Genomic DNA, 17,457 nt, shown 5'->3' with positions numbered 1-17,457 from the left:
CAACTAGGGGCACCAATATGGATGGTCATGCTTTTTTGAACATTCACCACAACCTTGTCGAAATCGAAGACATTCCTAAGAAAGTTGAAAAGAGAGCCTACGATGATGTCCCAAACCAAATCTCCCTAGGAAACTCTGTTCTCCAAGAACTATCCATCCATTCCATTGACCTACCACTCGTCCATCCACAACTCATAGATTGGGACCAACTAAGCGTCATACACATTGATGAATTCACATTAGAGGAAGTGCTTTTGAGATTCATGGGAGCCGAAACTCCTCACAAGAAAACAAAGCCAAATTTTGCCTATATCTATAAGCTCGATCCCAAGGGGTATTTTGGAGAAAATCCCCAACCTAGTTCTGATACACCCAAAACTGGAACTAAGGTGAATCTGAGACTAGCTAAAGTAGAGAAGAGGGCCCCTTAGCAAGAAAATCTAGAGTCACAAGAAAAACATGAGGATTTAGCATTACCTCCTCAAGATAATCGACCAGAGGTGTCTTCTATTCTAATAGAGGATACTAGAGAAGTCAACATCGATTCTTCAGAGATCCCCAAACGTGTTCACATTGTTGCATCCCTATCCCAAGACCAAGCTGACCTCCTCTTTGAGGTCTAAAGAGAGAACATTGGCCAATTTACATGGTCATATCAATACATTCCAGGACTTGATCCAAAGCTTGTAGTGCATCATCTTGCTGTCAATCCAAAGATCAAGCCCGTTTTACAAAAGCTTAGAAAAATTCACCCCAAGGTGGCATTACTGGTCAAAGCTAAATTAGAAAGAACGTTAGCTGCTAAGGTTATCTGACCTATCGACTACTCAGAGTGGATCTCCAACATGGTCCCTGTCACTAAGCCTTTTGATGACATCAGAATCTGCACTAATTTCAGAGATCTTAACAAGGCTTGTCCAAAAGATGATTTTCCCTTACCCAACATAGATATGATTGTAGACCTTACAACTAGACATGAAATTCTATCCCTCATGGATGGATTTTATGGATATAACCAAATCAAGATTGCAGAAGAGGATCATCATAAGACAACATTCACTACCCCTTGGGGAACCTTTTGCTACAACATGATGCCTTTTGGCCTAAAGAATGCTTGGGCTACCTATCAAAGAGCTATGACAGCCATTTTCCATGATCTTATCTATAGCATTTTTGAGGATTATGTGGATGATATCTTGGTTAAATCTCACACCTTCATGGATCATCTAGCTAACCTGGAGAAAGTCTTTGATAGGTTAGCCAAATATCATCTCATGTTGAATCCCAAAAAATGTGTCTTTGAGGTCACATCTGGCAAGCTTCTAGGCTTTATAGTTTCTAAACGAGGTATAGAGATCGACCCCAAGAAGGTCAAGGCTATCTGAGACATGCCTACTCCCTAGACACTATGATAGCTTCACACTCTTTAGGGAAAGCTTCAATCCGTTTGACGCTTCATCTCCCAGTTTGCAGATAAGTGTACGCCACTTGCACATTTACTAAAGAAGGATGAAAACTTCAAGTGGGATCCTTTATGTCAATGTAGCTTGAATCATCTCAAGCAGTATCTCATCAATCCCCCTATCTTGGTTCCACCAGTTATTCGTCTTCTCTTGATCTTGTACATATCAGCAATGCCTACTACTCTAGGGGCACTTCTAGCATAGCTCGATGACTACGGCAGAGAAAGAGCCATCTACTACATCAGTAGAACCCTAGCTGGTTATGAACTCGATTATACACCTATGGAAAAAGCTTGTTTGGCAGTTTTTTTTTCAACTCAAAAGCTTCGCCACTATATGCTAATTCATATCATCCAACTAGTCTCCAAGATCGACCCTCTCAAGTATATGCTCTCCAAAATAGCACTTACAGGCCGTTTGGCCAAATGGGTTATGCTCCTTAGCAAATTTGACATCTAGTATGTGGACAGAAAGGCAATCAAAGGGCAAGCTATAGCAGATCACCTAGCTGATGCACCTCTAGTAGATACATATCCTTTGATCACAAAATTTTCAGATGAGTATATTTGTCTAATTGAAGGACAACCCCCATGGAAACTTTATTTTGATGGCTCATATACATCTCATGGATCAAGGGCAGGAATATTTTTGGTCACACCTCAAGGAGATTACATTCCAAAATTTCATCAAGCTACAATTCCCTAGCACCAACAATATAGCTGAATATGAGGCTCTCATAGCAGGATTAAAGATAGTTGTAGAATGGAACATCACTGAGTTACAAATCTTTGGCAATTCTCAACTCATCATCAAGCAAGCCCTAAATGAATATCAAACCAAAGATGAAAATTTATTACCCTACAAAGAGTTAGTTGATCAACTAACCCAACATTTTACAAATCTTTAGTTTACACAAGTACCTCGAATGCAGAACAAAGTAGCAGACGCTATGGCTACTATTGGCTCACTCTAGGAAATTCCCCAAGAGGTTACACAATATGATTTTTTAGTCGAGCAGCTCCTCACACCTTCCTATGCAAATGATGACTCAAATCGTGTTTGTATCTTGGTTGGTCCCCAATACCCTTAGTACCATGAGATTCATGCTTACCTTAAAGATGGTATCATCTCCCCTCACCTCACACGTACCCAATGCCAAAAACTCATCCAAAAATCATCCCGCTGTGTTATCATAGCCAATACCCTATATCATCGGGGTTATCATGATACTCTCTCTCGATGTTTAGATGAAAATGAGGCCATAATGGCATTAAAAGAAGTACACTCCAAACTTTGCGGTGCCCACACGAGTGGTATTGTCCTCGTACAAAAAATCCTTAGAGTAGGCTACTATTGGCCTACCATTGAAGAAGACTCATGTGACTTTGTCAGAAAGTGTCTCCCATGTCAGAAGCACGCAAATCTTGTGCATGCTCCAGCATAGGATCTACAGCCTATTGCACCACCTTGGCCTTTCGCTTGTTGGGGCCTTAATCTAGTTGGAACTATCACACCTCTCTCATCTAATGGACATAAATGGATAATAATAGCTATAAACTATTTCACTAAATGGGTGGAAGCAGTCCCCCTAGTCTCAGCTACAGGAGTTCAGGTCTCCAAGTTCATCTTGTACCACATTGTTTGCCGCTTCGGCATCCCATCCACCATCTTCATCGACCACAGAGGTAACTTTGAAAATCTCAACATGGAAGAATTATGCACTTCCCTCCGCATCCATCATCACTTTTCTAGACCATATTTCCCACAAGGTAATAGCCAGGCAGAGGCAACTAACAAAACCCTCCTCAAAATCCTAAAGAAAGTTGTCAATGATTTCGGCCGTGATTGGCACCTACAAATAAATCCATCCCTATGGGCCTATTGAACTTCCTTTCATACATCCACATGCACAACTCCATACTCCCTAGTCTATGGTGCCAAAGCGGTACTACCTATAGAGGTTGAACTTCCCTCCTTGCGCATATCTTTGCAAGGGCAAATATCAGATGAACAATACAGCGTAGCCAGACTCAACCAGCAAGATCTCTTAGACGAGAAGTGACAACAAGACTATGATCATCTCACAGTCTATCAAACTCATCTCAAAAGGAATTTCAATAATAAGGTGCTTCCATGACACTTTCAGTTGGGCGACATGGTCCTCAAAGAAAATATGAAAGTCCAAGCTGATCGAAAAAATAAAGGCAAGTTTGAACTTACCTGGCTTGGTCCTTATGTTGTCACTACCTCCTTTGGCTCTGGAGCCTATTAGCTATCTACATCATAAGGAGAACTCTTGAATGATCCTACTAACAGCATTCATCTCAAGAAGTTTTATGCTTAAAGATCCTTGGTATAACCAGCTTTTGAAAAAAAAAAAAAAAACAAAAAAAAAGGAAATAAGCATCCAATGGTGAAAACTTGGCAATTCAAGCACCTTGGATAGGTACCTTGGTAAAAACCTGGTAATTCAGGTGCCTTTAGTACTAAGACTAATCCATTATCTATCACTATCTTATCCCTCATTCATCCACTCACCATCCCATAAAATATCTGCTTGTTCCCTTGGTTTTCCAAGCACATATCCAAAATCTAATGAAGCTTGTAAATACCTCTTGTACAGCTTGTAAATCTTGTATCATCCCTTGTATCATAGCTTGTATATCCAAATCTTGTCCAAAGCTTGTACCATATTCTACCTTGTATTATATGCAAAATCTTGTATCCTAGCTTGTATCCTATCACATGCACACAAAGAATACCATTTTCCTTAAGCTTTTCACAAACCATCTACCTATCTGTCTATCAACTATTGCAGACATCCCACCCTTCACAAACATTTCCATCTCACAAAACCCAAACATGAACAACCTTGTACATTTGTACCATATCTTGGTTCATCCTTGATCAGCATCTTGCACACATCGCACAAATCTTGGTTAGCTATTCCAATGCATCCTTTAGCTAGATCTCCTATCACCAAAGTGTTATCCTTCTTAGTTTAGCTTGCCAGATGCATCACTCATCTAGATCCATTAGCTTAGGTGCTTTCTAATAGATCCTTGTAGGATATAGCTTTTCTCATGTCTGATCTTGGTCTGTTAGTACCTCATCCTACCCATCTCGTTGGCAAACAGTTCTCTTTTGGATTTTCACTTTCTTTTGATTTGGAATCTTCCCTTTTGGGTCTTGAAGTATCTTTTCCAAGCAATCTCCTTGTTCCCTCCTCAAGGTTGCCACGATCTTCCATATCATGGTATACTACGAATGGGGCAATCTGAGTGTAAGGTCTTGATCAGGTCTTTTGTTTGTTTTTCTTTTCTGCTTGTGGATTACCGAGTGTCGGTTCCACGCTGCTTCCTCTGGGATTCATGTGTGATGCTAGGGAAATCCTTGCATGTTTGTTTTGAGTTAGTCCATCAGTCCTCTGGATGGTTGGTGACACGGCCTTGATGTTCTTGGTAACCTTGGCAATTAACCAACAGTCCTATAGAAAATCTAGTGCTCAACTACATGGTGGTACTTCACTTTGAAGTATCCCCCTACTCAAAAAAGCTTCAATGGTTTCCCTTCATCTCGATTATCCCCCATCCATACCTAGAATCTATCTCTCCTACCCTAGCTTATGCATCAGTATCTCTTTGAATCAATCTGCACTTTTAGCTTTACGGATCCACAATCCTAGTCTTAGGGATCCACCAATCCAATCAATCCACCAAGCCTCATCTTTCTAGCTCCACAATCATAGTCCTAGGGATCTCTGAAACCCATCTTCCGCCAATATAACTCTTTGAAATCCTATTGCATCAGCTTTATCATTTCATCATCCCTCTCCCTATCCTAGATTCCTTTTTATAGTGCTCTACTCCTTCATTGTCTGCAATCCCTGAGATCTTAAGCTTGCTTCCTCTTGTGCCTCTGATTATCCCTTTATCATTCTCCCGTAGTGAGAGTTTGAGCTAACTAAACCTCTTCACTTAAGCCAATATGAGTCTCCTTGCTCATCTTGGATTCTTATACTTTTCAAGAAGCCATCGAGCCTCTCTTTCTCTCCCCGCCGCCTTCTTGAGGGGGCATCTTGCAGTCCATTCTCTCCTCTTCTGCTCTAGCCTTGGGCATTTTATTTTCTTATCTTTGATGCCATGTCACTTGCGGCATCATATCAAAGAGGGGCAAAATGTAGATACCTAAAAAAAATTTAGAAAATAAAATATTTTTATTTACTGAAAAAAGTCCTTGATGACATCGTCATTTATTAATTAATTTATTTATTTTTATGCCATTAAATCCCTTTATCTTAATTAAAAATATTTAATTAAGGAATCCCTCCCAAAAATCTTTAAATCTTATTTAAACATTAATTTCTTATTTATTAATTATTTAATTAATAAATTGACCAAAAATCCCAAAATAAATAAGTTATTTATTTTTTGCCCAAAACTTGGCCAATTTCCTTAAGACCACTAGCCTCTTCCAAAATCTTCTAATCATTCTTTAATTTTGATTAAAGGCTAATCCCATCATTTCCTTACCCTAATCCCAACTCAAAATATTTAATTAAGATTAAATATTAATCCTTATGTTTATTAAAGAAGTTTTAATAAATATCTTCTCAACTCAAACCCTTGAAATAAATAAAACTTTATTTATTTCCTAAAAATCTAATTTATCCTCATCCTAAGAAGTTCTAGACTCTTCTAGAAAGTCTTCATCCTCATCCTAGGAAGTTCTAGACTATTCTAGAAAGTCTTTATCCTCATCCAAAGTCTAGACTCTTCTAGAAGATTTCTTTAAACCAAATCCTAATCCCCTCCTAACCTTGCCACATTCCCTAAAAATGGGTTAAGACTTACTAACCCAAGCCAAAGTTAACAAATATCCCCTCCTTCACCCACCCTCATAAAATGCCATCCACTTGCCTATCCCTAAGCTAATCCTAAACCATCCTAATCCATCCTCTAATCATTTGCACAATTCTAAGCAAGCTTAAAATCTTCTTAATCAAGCCCAAGTCAAAATTCCTCTCTTCTCCCTCAAAATATCCCAACCATAAAACTTTATGAAGCCCACTAGGCCATAAATGACTCTTCCAAGCCCTTTCATTGCTCTTACAAGCCATTATGAGAGTCTTTATGAATATTTTACCCCTTGAGCCTCCTTTGTTGACTCATCCTTCTCCTTTCCTCCATCCTCTCACCTTGTAACATGTGTCACTCCCTAATTGGTTGTAAGGAAGCACAATCCATGTGCTCTCCTCTCATGCAATCTGAGCCCTCCATGAGCTTTTCCTCATCCTTGCATCTTAGCCCTCCATCCCTTAAGCCTTTTGCCTATTTAAGGAATCCTCTTCCAAGCCATTTTAACACAATCCATGAAGTAAAGTCATAATTCCATTTTAAGAAGCCATTTTACATCAAAACCATACACTCACACCCAAATTTCAACTCCATTTGAAGCCCTTTTTGAAGCATAAGCTTGAGCATACATTCTATCTATTTAGACAAAGCAACTCAACAAGAGAGCTTCTCATTAAAAGAGCCCATTAATGGCTCATATTCTCAATTGAGAGCTCATCTTAGTCTATCTTGAAGTTTATGAATTTTGTTTAGTTTGTAGAAGCTTTATTTAAATTTGGTTTCTATTAGCATACTAACATTGCTCATATACACTTTTTAGTACATGTGAATTGTTCATTATCTCGATCGAAATGTCATATCTTGCATAGTTGATGGTTTTTGAGGCACTTTACCTCTTCTTCTTTCCATCTTGTCTTTCATTCGCCCCCCTTCTTTCTTTTGATTTAGGGAATGCTTTTCATGCTTAGTGATTTAACCTTGGTTTCTTGATCTATATCTTGCTTATCTTTCATTGTGAACCTTTTTCTAATTTGATCATATCTATCTTGTTCTTGCTAAGCCTTTCCTTTATTTTGATTTTGATCCCAAGGGGAAAGAACACTCTATTGAGCTTCATTGTTTGCAAAGTTGATTCAAAATCTACTCATCCCTTTTTGCCTGGCTTGGGGCAGATGATTATTGTACCTGGGGCAAGTTAATGCATGATTTTTCATTTTCTAGGTGTTGATATCTATCTTTTTTCTTTATATATATTTCATGAATTTTATAGTTGTTAAAAACTCTTTGGGTAGACCTACAATTATAAGACCCGTAGTGGCATATTGTGTTCCAAGCACTATAAGACCCTAGATGGCATGTTGAAGGAACAAAAGTTGGATGCTTAATATTTATATATTTTTGACATAAATCAATCTTTATACACACTTTATTTTATAGTTCTTTGACTTACTGTGCTTTTCATGTACGTGGAAACACATTAGTCAAAGAGGGGCAAATGTATGCACCCTAAAATCGTCACCTTGACTATGTGCCCCAGTTTCATAATTTATCTCAAGCTTGAATTGATATTTACATCACCATTTCCTTTGATCAATTTCAATTTATTTGAATTATTTAATTAGTCATTATTATTTTACATCAATTTCCTTGATTAAATTGGAGTTAATTTATTTAATTAATTTTAAATAAATGGTTGGATCATCTTTATTTTTGTATTATTTAATTGCAGGAATTTTCTCCCTTTTAATTAAATAAAACCCCTCCTCACTTAATTTTATGTGCAACAATTATTATTTTAAAAGAAATAATTAAATAAATGTCACACACTTTATTTTATAAGAAAAAGGATTATTTTACCTTTTAATTTAATAAAAACACCCCTCATCTTATAATTTTTTATGGAGTTTTACACTCCAAATCTCTTAATTAAATGCTAATTGCACATTCTCTTATGTGGGTCACAAATTTTCATTTAATTTTCACTTTCCCTCCAATTTGGGAATGCCTCTTGCCTTTGTATATAAGGAGACCTCATTCCTTCATTTTGGAAGAGGGAATTTTATTATCACTATTATTTGGAGCTTTCATGTGATTTCCTTGAGGACTTGGAGCATTGTTATGAGAAGATCATGACTTCTTATGCTACTATTATGATAGACATTTTTTGAAGCTTTCTTGGAGACATGGAGATATCTTGCATGTTCATGATCATTTGAATCTTCTGTTCATTGGATGTACTTGTGAAGCCCAAGGCTAATGTTCATATGAGAGCCACCACTTCGAACCTTTGAAGGTCTTTGCACATTGATGATAGGAAGCTATGAGTCAATTCTTGAGATCTTATGCTTTCATGGTGTTATTTTGAAGGATTTCAAGTATAAGGATTCATAGAAGTGTGTTTTCATATTTGTCCACATTTTTCACACACACCAAGTACTACTAATCATAAAATATAATCATAAATCTGACCTAAAAGAATCTAGCAATACAACATAAAAAGTCAACTAGGGATGGGCATTACAACTCTTAACTATGAGACATTCAATCTTGACGATCCCCTAAAATTAAAGTCTTTGAAGCAATTGTGCTCAAAGATATGGCCATAAGGGAATTTAAGCTTTTGGTATGTTATTCATGTATCTCATTTACTTCATCTCCAATTATCACATTAGCATATATACCTTATCTTACTATTAAAATTTTTCTCTTTGATTTGCTTCGTAGAGAGATGATGGCAATGTACTCTAGGTGTGTCACAAATCTTGCCCACAATATCACAAAGATAATTCTTATAAGCCTCAAGTTGGATGCCAATGCCTTCTATGGCTCTCACTGTGAAAATTGCACATCAAGATTGTAGATAAATGGATATTTATCACACCTAAAATCTATCGGAGAGGAGACCACGGTGTCTCATACATATTTAGGCATCTTCATATTATATGTGTGGATATTTTAATGTGTATGTAAAAGTATTCAACAAGGTAAAAATTTCTTTCTATTATTTTATTTTAAAACAAATTAGAATCCTTTTAAATGAATACTTTCATACATTTTTCATTGATACTCTCAATGACAACTAATTGGAGAATAGTATACAAACTTATAAAGATGAGTCATTCAAGACTTGCATTATGGAAAAAGACAAAACAGTGAACATGTAACATACAAATTGTATTTGATTACTTTTTAGAGTCAAATGACAAGTTTCTAGTTGTAAATTGTTCTTTTTTCTATTTGATAAGAGATTGAACCTAAAAACAAGATGGAGCTTGAGTAGATTCAAACCCTAAAATCTCCCAAATAGAAAATTCACAACTTACTACACTGATAGATCATCCCCTTAATTATAAACTATTTAAGATGATGACAACATTCATTAATTAGAAGTAGGTCTAAGATAACCTAGCTTCCATGATATCTCCTTACTAAATTATTTGTCATAGATTCCATGATAAACTAGTACTTTTGTAGAGATAATCTATGTGATAACACTAAAAAGATTTGGTGCAATGGAAGCTAAACTAGAACTAACAAAAATAGGTTTCTTTTCCTTATTTCACCCTCTTAGTGTTTATGTTCATTTTTAATAAATCCCATAAATCTTATTTTTCCTTTCAAAGATGATATTTTTTTACTATGGGGATTCATAGTATTGTTGTTATTATTGCTAATATTTAAATCTTCATTGGTCTATTATGATTATAGGCTTTGTGTCCTCATTAATTCAGTGTTCACCATGTTTGAACTTTTAGGGTAATGGCTAAACAATAAACTTAAAAAGACTTACGAGTTAGTTTTGAAAAAAAAAAATCTTCTTTTGTAATATATACATTTTAGTTTACTATTTTCATAATGACATCCATATTATATGTCTTTTACTTTATGATTTTGACCAAAGTTTAACTCTTTATTAGATTATTATGATTGTGTCTTTGTTGATCTAATGTGTTCATAGAGTTGAATTTTTTTATTGACTTTAGTATTGTATACCTTGTGTGCTCATAGACTTTGTGGCCCTCTCAAGCTATCTTAATTGTGGGTTTGATCCCATGTTTAAACTATCATGTTGATGTTCATATTTGTATCCCATGGATTTGAACTATTCACATTCATACAAGATATGAGGTCACCTATTTGTTACTTCAGCTCACATGTTTGAACTTTATGTTAACATTCATGTTATATCTCTTGTATATCCATAGACTTTGCACATCCGCTAAGCCTTTGTGCTTGTGAGCCTAGATTATTAGAGATAAGATCCATTTGTAATTTTAACCAATCTATTTAAAATTTAGTACTGCCTATCATGTATATTTTGTGTGCTTCAGTTGGAGGCCTGATTAGATTAACAAGAGCTTCTTGTTATGAAGCATGATGTCACGAGGTCCAATCTCCCCAAGTCAACATGATATCGAAGGATAGAACAACTTAACATCACACATTAAGCTTAATTCCTAGAATAAAAGTGTTTAAAGGTCAAAGTTGATGTTTTTTCCCAAGCTTGATTCTTCCCTTAGTGTGCGATGTTTAAGGGTGGTCTCTGAGGAGTGTCAGACATAACCACATTAACATACCAACATCATGTCATGTTGAAATGTTTACCTAGTGTATTGCAATTTATAGACTATGATCTAAAAAATTATATCTTGTGCGCTCCCAAACTTTGTGCTCCTACTAAGCTACTATAATGACTGCCCCTACAAAACAAATGCCACGCCAACAATGTCCATAAAATATGAAAAATTCAACATGAGTCAAAGTTAAGGAATATTGACCAGTCAACAGTAGTTGATTAACTATTATTAACTTTAATAAAAATGATACATATACATATATGCTCAAATCTAAAATAAACTATAATTTTGTTACTAGAATATCATAATGAACTAATTATGTCAACCATTTTGGTAGAAGCTCCAAAACCTATCTAAGAACACAAGGGAGAGAATATTGTAGGAGTGCTTTACCACCCTATCATGAAGCTATTAAGCTTCCCCAAAATCTTGTCTAACATGAAAGATACCCAACCCAACATTGAGAAAATCTAAGAAAATAAAACCAAGAGTGATAATGAAATTGTGTATAAAACACACACACACACACACACACACGGACACACACATATATTCTCTCTACTACAATGAAACTCACCCTCTATTGAGCAATATTCCAAGAATGTAATCATGTCTTGAATTACCCTCATAAAACATAGATATACAAGGTGTATATTAAAGTACCAATACCATTGCTTTCCATTCATTACCTCATCTTGTAACCATATTCTCTTCCCAAACTTATGCAACATTGAAATAAAAACAATGCAATAATATCTTTTCTACTATTATTACCTATCCAAGGCATCATGCAATGACAATTTTTATGATTACATAGCATGTTAATTTAAACATTAACAATTCTTTTAATGGGTTGCCACTCTCTAATTAATAAATGTTAGATACTGCTATATCTCAAAAAAAAAAAAAAAAGGATACAGGATTTCCATCCACTATTCATTATTGAAACATAGTGATTATACTTCAATTTAGTCATAGACATCTTGTAAAAAGAGAATTCACATTTTGTTGTAAGTTCATTAGTAAATCAATGTATCCTTTTAATAAGAAGATCATTTTTAAGTTTCATTTAGAGGAAAAGTTCTAACTATTCCAAAATAATCCACTCTGAAACTGGATACTAGAATTAACCTGAAAGGGAAAACTATGCCTAAAGTATCCATCCTTTAGTACTAGCGGGTAGAGATAATCAAACGATCTCAAATCCATGTCTAACCCTCCCTTTTTGTCACATTGTACCCATCTAATAAATGAGTTAAAAATTAATACTCAAGATTGGTTCAACATAATACAAAAGGATTGTTTTCTTTTCCAGAATAAATAGAATCTCCTAAAAACAACAGAGCTATAGTATTTCAAAGATTGTAATAAAGACAATCAATTTTAGAAATGTGTTCATCTATACTCAGCACACTTCATAGAATAAAGGATGTACTAGTTTAGTTTATCAATAAATATGAAGCTTCAGCATATATTAGGATAGTAAAAACATTGTATATGAAGTTTTGTTTTATGTTAGAAATTGATAGAAGTATATCCATAACAACAAGAATACAAAGATTACAACTACTACAACACTAATCCAGCCATGTTAAATACAGAGATTCAACACAACAACCACTCATCTGATATAACATTGAATACAAAGATTACAACTACAACAACACTAATCTAGCAATGTTAAATATAGAGATTCAACAGAACAACCACTCATCTAATATAACATTGAATACAAAGATCACAACTGCAACAATTGTTAATCCAACAAAGATTAAATACTAATATGCACTCCTGGCCTTCTACCTAAGGAGGAAAAGGAGCACTCTTTCTTAGTTTAGCCAGGAGGAAGATAAGATCTAGTTTCAAGTTCACCCACAACCTTACATGTGACCCTCATCTATCCATCCAACTAGACATGTAGGGCCCATTTGCCGTTGCACCAAAAGCCATGACTGTTAGTGAACATGGAACACCACATAATTAACCACCTGTGGGCAGGGGAGCGCGTCGCATCACCCAACAATCTCCCCCTCGACGTGCATACCAGGTGCTTATGCGGGTTGGGAAGGCACCAGGGAGATTTGAACCCATGACCAGGCCAAAACCAGGCTCTGATACCAATTGTAGGGCCCATTTTCCGTTGCACCAAAAGCCATGACTATTAGTGAACATGGAACACCACATAATTAACCACCTGTGGGCAGGGGAGCGCGTCGCATCACCCAACAGGACATAGTTGAGTAAGAATTATAACACATCCTACAGCCAGTCAACAAGAAAGAAACATATATAGTCTTTCAGCCATTTTATATGCTATCAAATGGCTTTTACTTGAGAAGTTTTCACTTAAAATAAACAGTGTAGAAACCTTAGAAAAAGTTTGCATCTAACACTTAGGAAGAGATAGCTCCAGACAATCCATGGCATTGAACAAGAAAAATCATACATGAAACTGTATGTGATTCCTTCAGTCTAAGCTAAAGAATTTTGGAGTTGTGACAGATCAGTTAAACAACGGTCGATAGGTAAATCAAAGCACAAGCTCATGGTCAAGCTAAGAGTCACAACGATAGTATAACATCTCTAGTGGTATTACTTGGAAATCTCTATATTATTCAATTCAATGTCATGAGTTTGTCAGGTTTTGATCATAAGAGATATCATAGCATTTTAATTGAAAGCACATATAATTAGGAATACTAGACCATAAAATTGATTCAATATGAATCTCGATAATTTAAATCGAATACATTTCCCAGTGATTTTCCATTATAGATTCCCAATATTCTTTTGCTTATTTTTCTCTAGATTAACCGATCAAATGGCTGGGTACACGAGAAGTTACTATTTCTTGAAAACAATCATCACAGTAATCAAAATAGCATAAACAATAATATTTTATACGAAGCACAAGACAAAAACTACAAACTATTCAAAGCAAGAAGCACCTGGTTATTCGAATGATTGCTAACATTTTGTCCAGCTATGCCTTCCGTCATCCAACTTGCAATCGTCCTCCCTCGGTACAAAAGAACTCGTACAAGATGAGGATGGTAGCTCCATAACCGTCGTCCATCGTTTTGATTTGTAACCGTCACAGCCCTAAGATTACTGAATTATTCATTTAATTATTCTAATCTCTATTGATCAAAGAGCTGGCATTACAAACATCCCTTTATTCGGGTATGGGAAGAGCGAGTTGTGACAGCTACTATATGAATCTAGACTGTATATATAAAGGAAATGAATCATGATTATGAATCTAGACTGTACATATAAAGGGAATGAATCATGATTATTGAAATCTTCGTTTGTATAAGTGTTGAAAGATGTGTTCTTGATTTGTAGGCAATGGAGAATTCTCAAGAAATGATGAAGGAAGTGGATGCCCAGTCTCCAATTGAAGAAGTGGCATTGACAGTACCCACCACTGATGATCCATCGATGCCTGTGTTAACTTTTCGAGTGTGGGTGCTGGGGATTTTATCTTATGCGATATTGTCATTCTTGAATCAATTTGTTGGTTACAGAGCGCATCCCATCAGCCTCACAGCTGTGTCCGCTCAGATTTTTCTTCTACCATCTGGTCGTCTCATGGCGGCCACATTGCCCACAAAAATAAATCTTCCTGGAACAAAATTGCAATTTTCTCTCAATCCGGGGTCCTTTAATACTAAAGAACATGTACTTATCACCATATTTGCAAGTGTGAGAACCAGTGGAGTTATGCAGTGCATATTTTCACCATTGTTAAGGCCTTCTATAATAGGGACATGAATCCTGCAGCGCTATGGCTATTGGCCTTAACTACACAGGTATAAGGTCTATATATAAGTGGGATCTTTTTAACTTTCTTTATATTATTATCAAGATTCAATTGTGTAGATAATTTTAATTATTTATCATATGTGGCTAGATGCTGGGCTTTGGATGGGCTGGGCTATACAGAAAGTTACTGGTTGAATCTGCTTACATGTGGTGGCCATCAACTCTTATTCAAGTCTCATTATTTAGGTAGGTTGAAAAAGTCGTCCATTCTTTTTAGAATAAGGTAAAACTATGTTTTACAGGAATGTCATTTCTTTTGAAACCAATTTCTCGGTGCTTCCACTTTCAGTTATTACATAAAAACACTTATCCTCATACCTGCATCTGGTGTGAAACAAGTTCCTCCTTTGACCAAGTTTATTCTCACCAATCAATAGATCTCTTTTATTAACTAGGACTTGTCCTCTTTTAAATTATTTATAATGTGATGATTTGACATCTTCATCTAATGTGTGACCTTCAATTCTTCTATTTTTCCTTCCTAAGGGTCTCAAAACCAGATCTATCATATTGCACAATATAAACTAAGTCCAAAATTAAAACTATGCTAGAAATAGATAAAACTTTATAAACTCCTTCATCCTAAAGACCACAGACTAGCAGAAAACTTAAAAACCAGTAGAAAAAGACCAAAGAAAAATTAGAAACACAGAACTAAGCCAACTCCTTTGGAAGTTTGGCCCCCTGGTGGATATTTGTTACCTCCACATCCTTCAAGCCAACTCCTTTGGAAGTTTGGCCCCCTGGTGGATATTTGTTACCTCCACATCCTTCTCAGGATTCTTCGATGCAGCAGTCACTTTGTTCTTGTTCAATTTTCCCCTGTCCATTCTTAAATATCACAAACTCGAAAAAATAATTAAGTTTGAAAAAAATAACTCAATTTTGATTATTTAACCCTTTTAGCCTAAAACTCAAACTTTAGTATATGATGTTTAAACGTACTAAAAAACCATCAGCTTATTTTGCACTTGGATTGTGTGAATGATAGGATACTAATGCATGTATTGGCAATGGTGGTGCAGGGCACTTCATGCAGTAGAGAAGAGGCCAAAGGGAGGACTGAAAAGGTTACAATTCTTCATCATAGTGTTAACATGCAGTTTTGCATATTACTTTATAACTGCTTTCCTTTTACCCACCATATCTGTCATGTCCATAGCTTGCTGGATATGGAAAAACTCTGTGACAGCACAACAAATTGGGTTAGGAAATTATGGGCTTGGGATTGGAGCCTTCGCCCTTGATTGGGCAACTGTTGCAGGCTTTTTAGGCAGTCAATTGGCTACTCCATGGTTTGCCATAACCAACTTTGCAGTTGGTTTTGTCCTCGTTGCCTACATCATCCTCCAATCACATACTGGACCAATGTTTATGATGCCCAGAAATTCCCATTTGTTTCTGCCCATGTTTTCTCAGACGACGGCCAGAGATTTAACACTACAAGGGTATTGAAGAGAGTGATTTCACATTTGACAAGGATGCCTACAATCAATACAGCAAACTCAACTTGAGCGGGTTCTATGCTCTCACTTATGGAATGAGCTTTGCCACTCTTGCTGCTACCGTCTCCCATGTCTTCCTCTTTCATGGAAATTAAGCACATCTTTTTACCATTTTTCCTTGTTTTTTCTTTTGGGTAAAGATCATATCATTTGTTTTATATTAATGTCAGAGATTTGTTTTGTATTAATGTTTGGGATCCCATTTGATGATGGTCTATAACACTTTTTTATTTATCATTTCTGATTTCAAATGTAAAAGATTTGTTTTGTATAAATATTTTGGATCATTGTTCATCATCTATCATTTGGGATTTCAATGATAAAAGATTTGTTTTGCCTCATCACTCCGGACTTCATTGATCTCTTGAATCCATTATATGATCTCTCATTAAGCTAATAAAGGAGTACCTCATAAATCACCTATGATCACAAACATTGATACAAAACAAATATTATACAGTTGAAATCACAAATAATATGGGCACAAAACTTATTTAGCATAGGAATTAAATAGCTTTAACTTCTTTTTCTATAAAATTTTGGTTTGAGCAAAATACATCAAGTTGCTTAGATGACTAATTTGATTTTATATTAATCCATATTCTATGAGAAAATGATATTGTAAATTTAAAGACAAATTAGGATTTAGAATATCTTGTTTATCCTTTAAGAGCTTTTCATACATAGTTATATTGTAATCTTTATGTCTAGGGACATTTGGCAGCAGGCTAAATCAGCAATGACAGATTGGCAAGTTGACGTGCACACCAGATTAATGAAGGACAATTACAAGTCTGTTCCACAGTACTAGTTTCTCATCTTGTTAGCAGTGGCTATGGCATCAGCATTGGCAGCTTGTGAGGGTTACAACAATGATCTGTAGCTAAAATATTGGGGATTACTTCTTGCCTTGCGGATAGCTTTTGTATACACTCTGCCTATTGGTATCATTCAAGCAGTTATAAATCAGGTATTACTAGCACTTGCATCCGGAGGAGCAAGGGGTACGCCGATAGTGACAAAGGTGCATGCCTATATAAGATGATTTCCTACATATATTCTTTTTGGTATAATATGAAAGAAAATGTAAAAGAGAAAAATTAAATAATCATAGTTACATAATAAATAGTTGGGTAGCATACATGATTCATTCTTAAATTCATTTGTCATTCTTATCTATACCATTAGTTTCTCTAGGTAGAAAAGAATTTTTCTATCACTTCTTTGC

At 35.7% G+C, this 17,457-nt stretch overlaps 1 pseudogene; it reads left to right on the top strand.

Annotated features, from left to right (window-relative positions):
• Positions 1-13,717: 13,717 nt before the first annotated feature.
• The window catches only part of LOC149568263 (oligopeptide transporter 1-like), a 28,423-nt pseudogene continuing 24,683 nt past the window's right edge, over positions 13,718-17,457 (top strand).

Source organism: Cupressus sempervirens, chromosome 3 (assembly GCF_028749045.1).
Source record: "Cupressus sempervirens isolate cs-2001-9-10 chromosome 3, ASM2874904v1, whole genome shotgun sequence".
Lineage (NCBI taxonomy): Eukaryota > Viridiplantae > Streptophyta > Pinopsida > Cupressales > Cupressaceae > Cupressus > Cupressus sempervirens.
The sequence above is the reverse complement of the archived record's forward strand: the minus strand, read 5'-3'. Positions and strand labels throughout refer to the sequence as shown.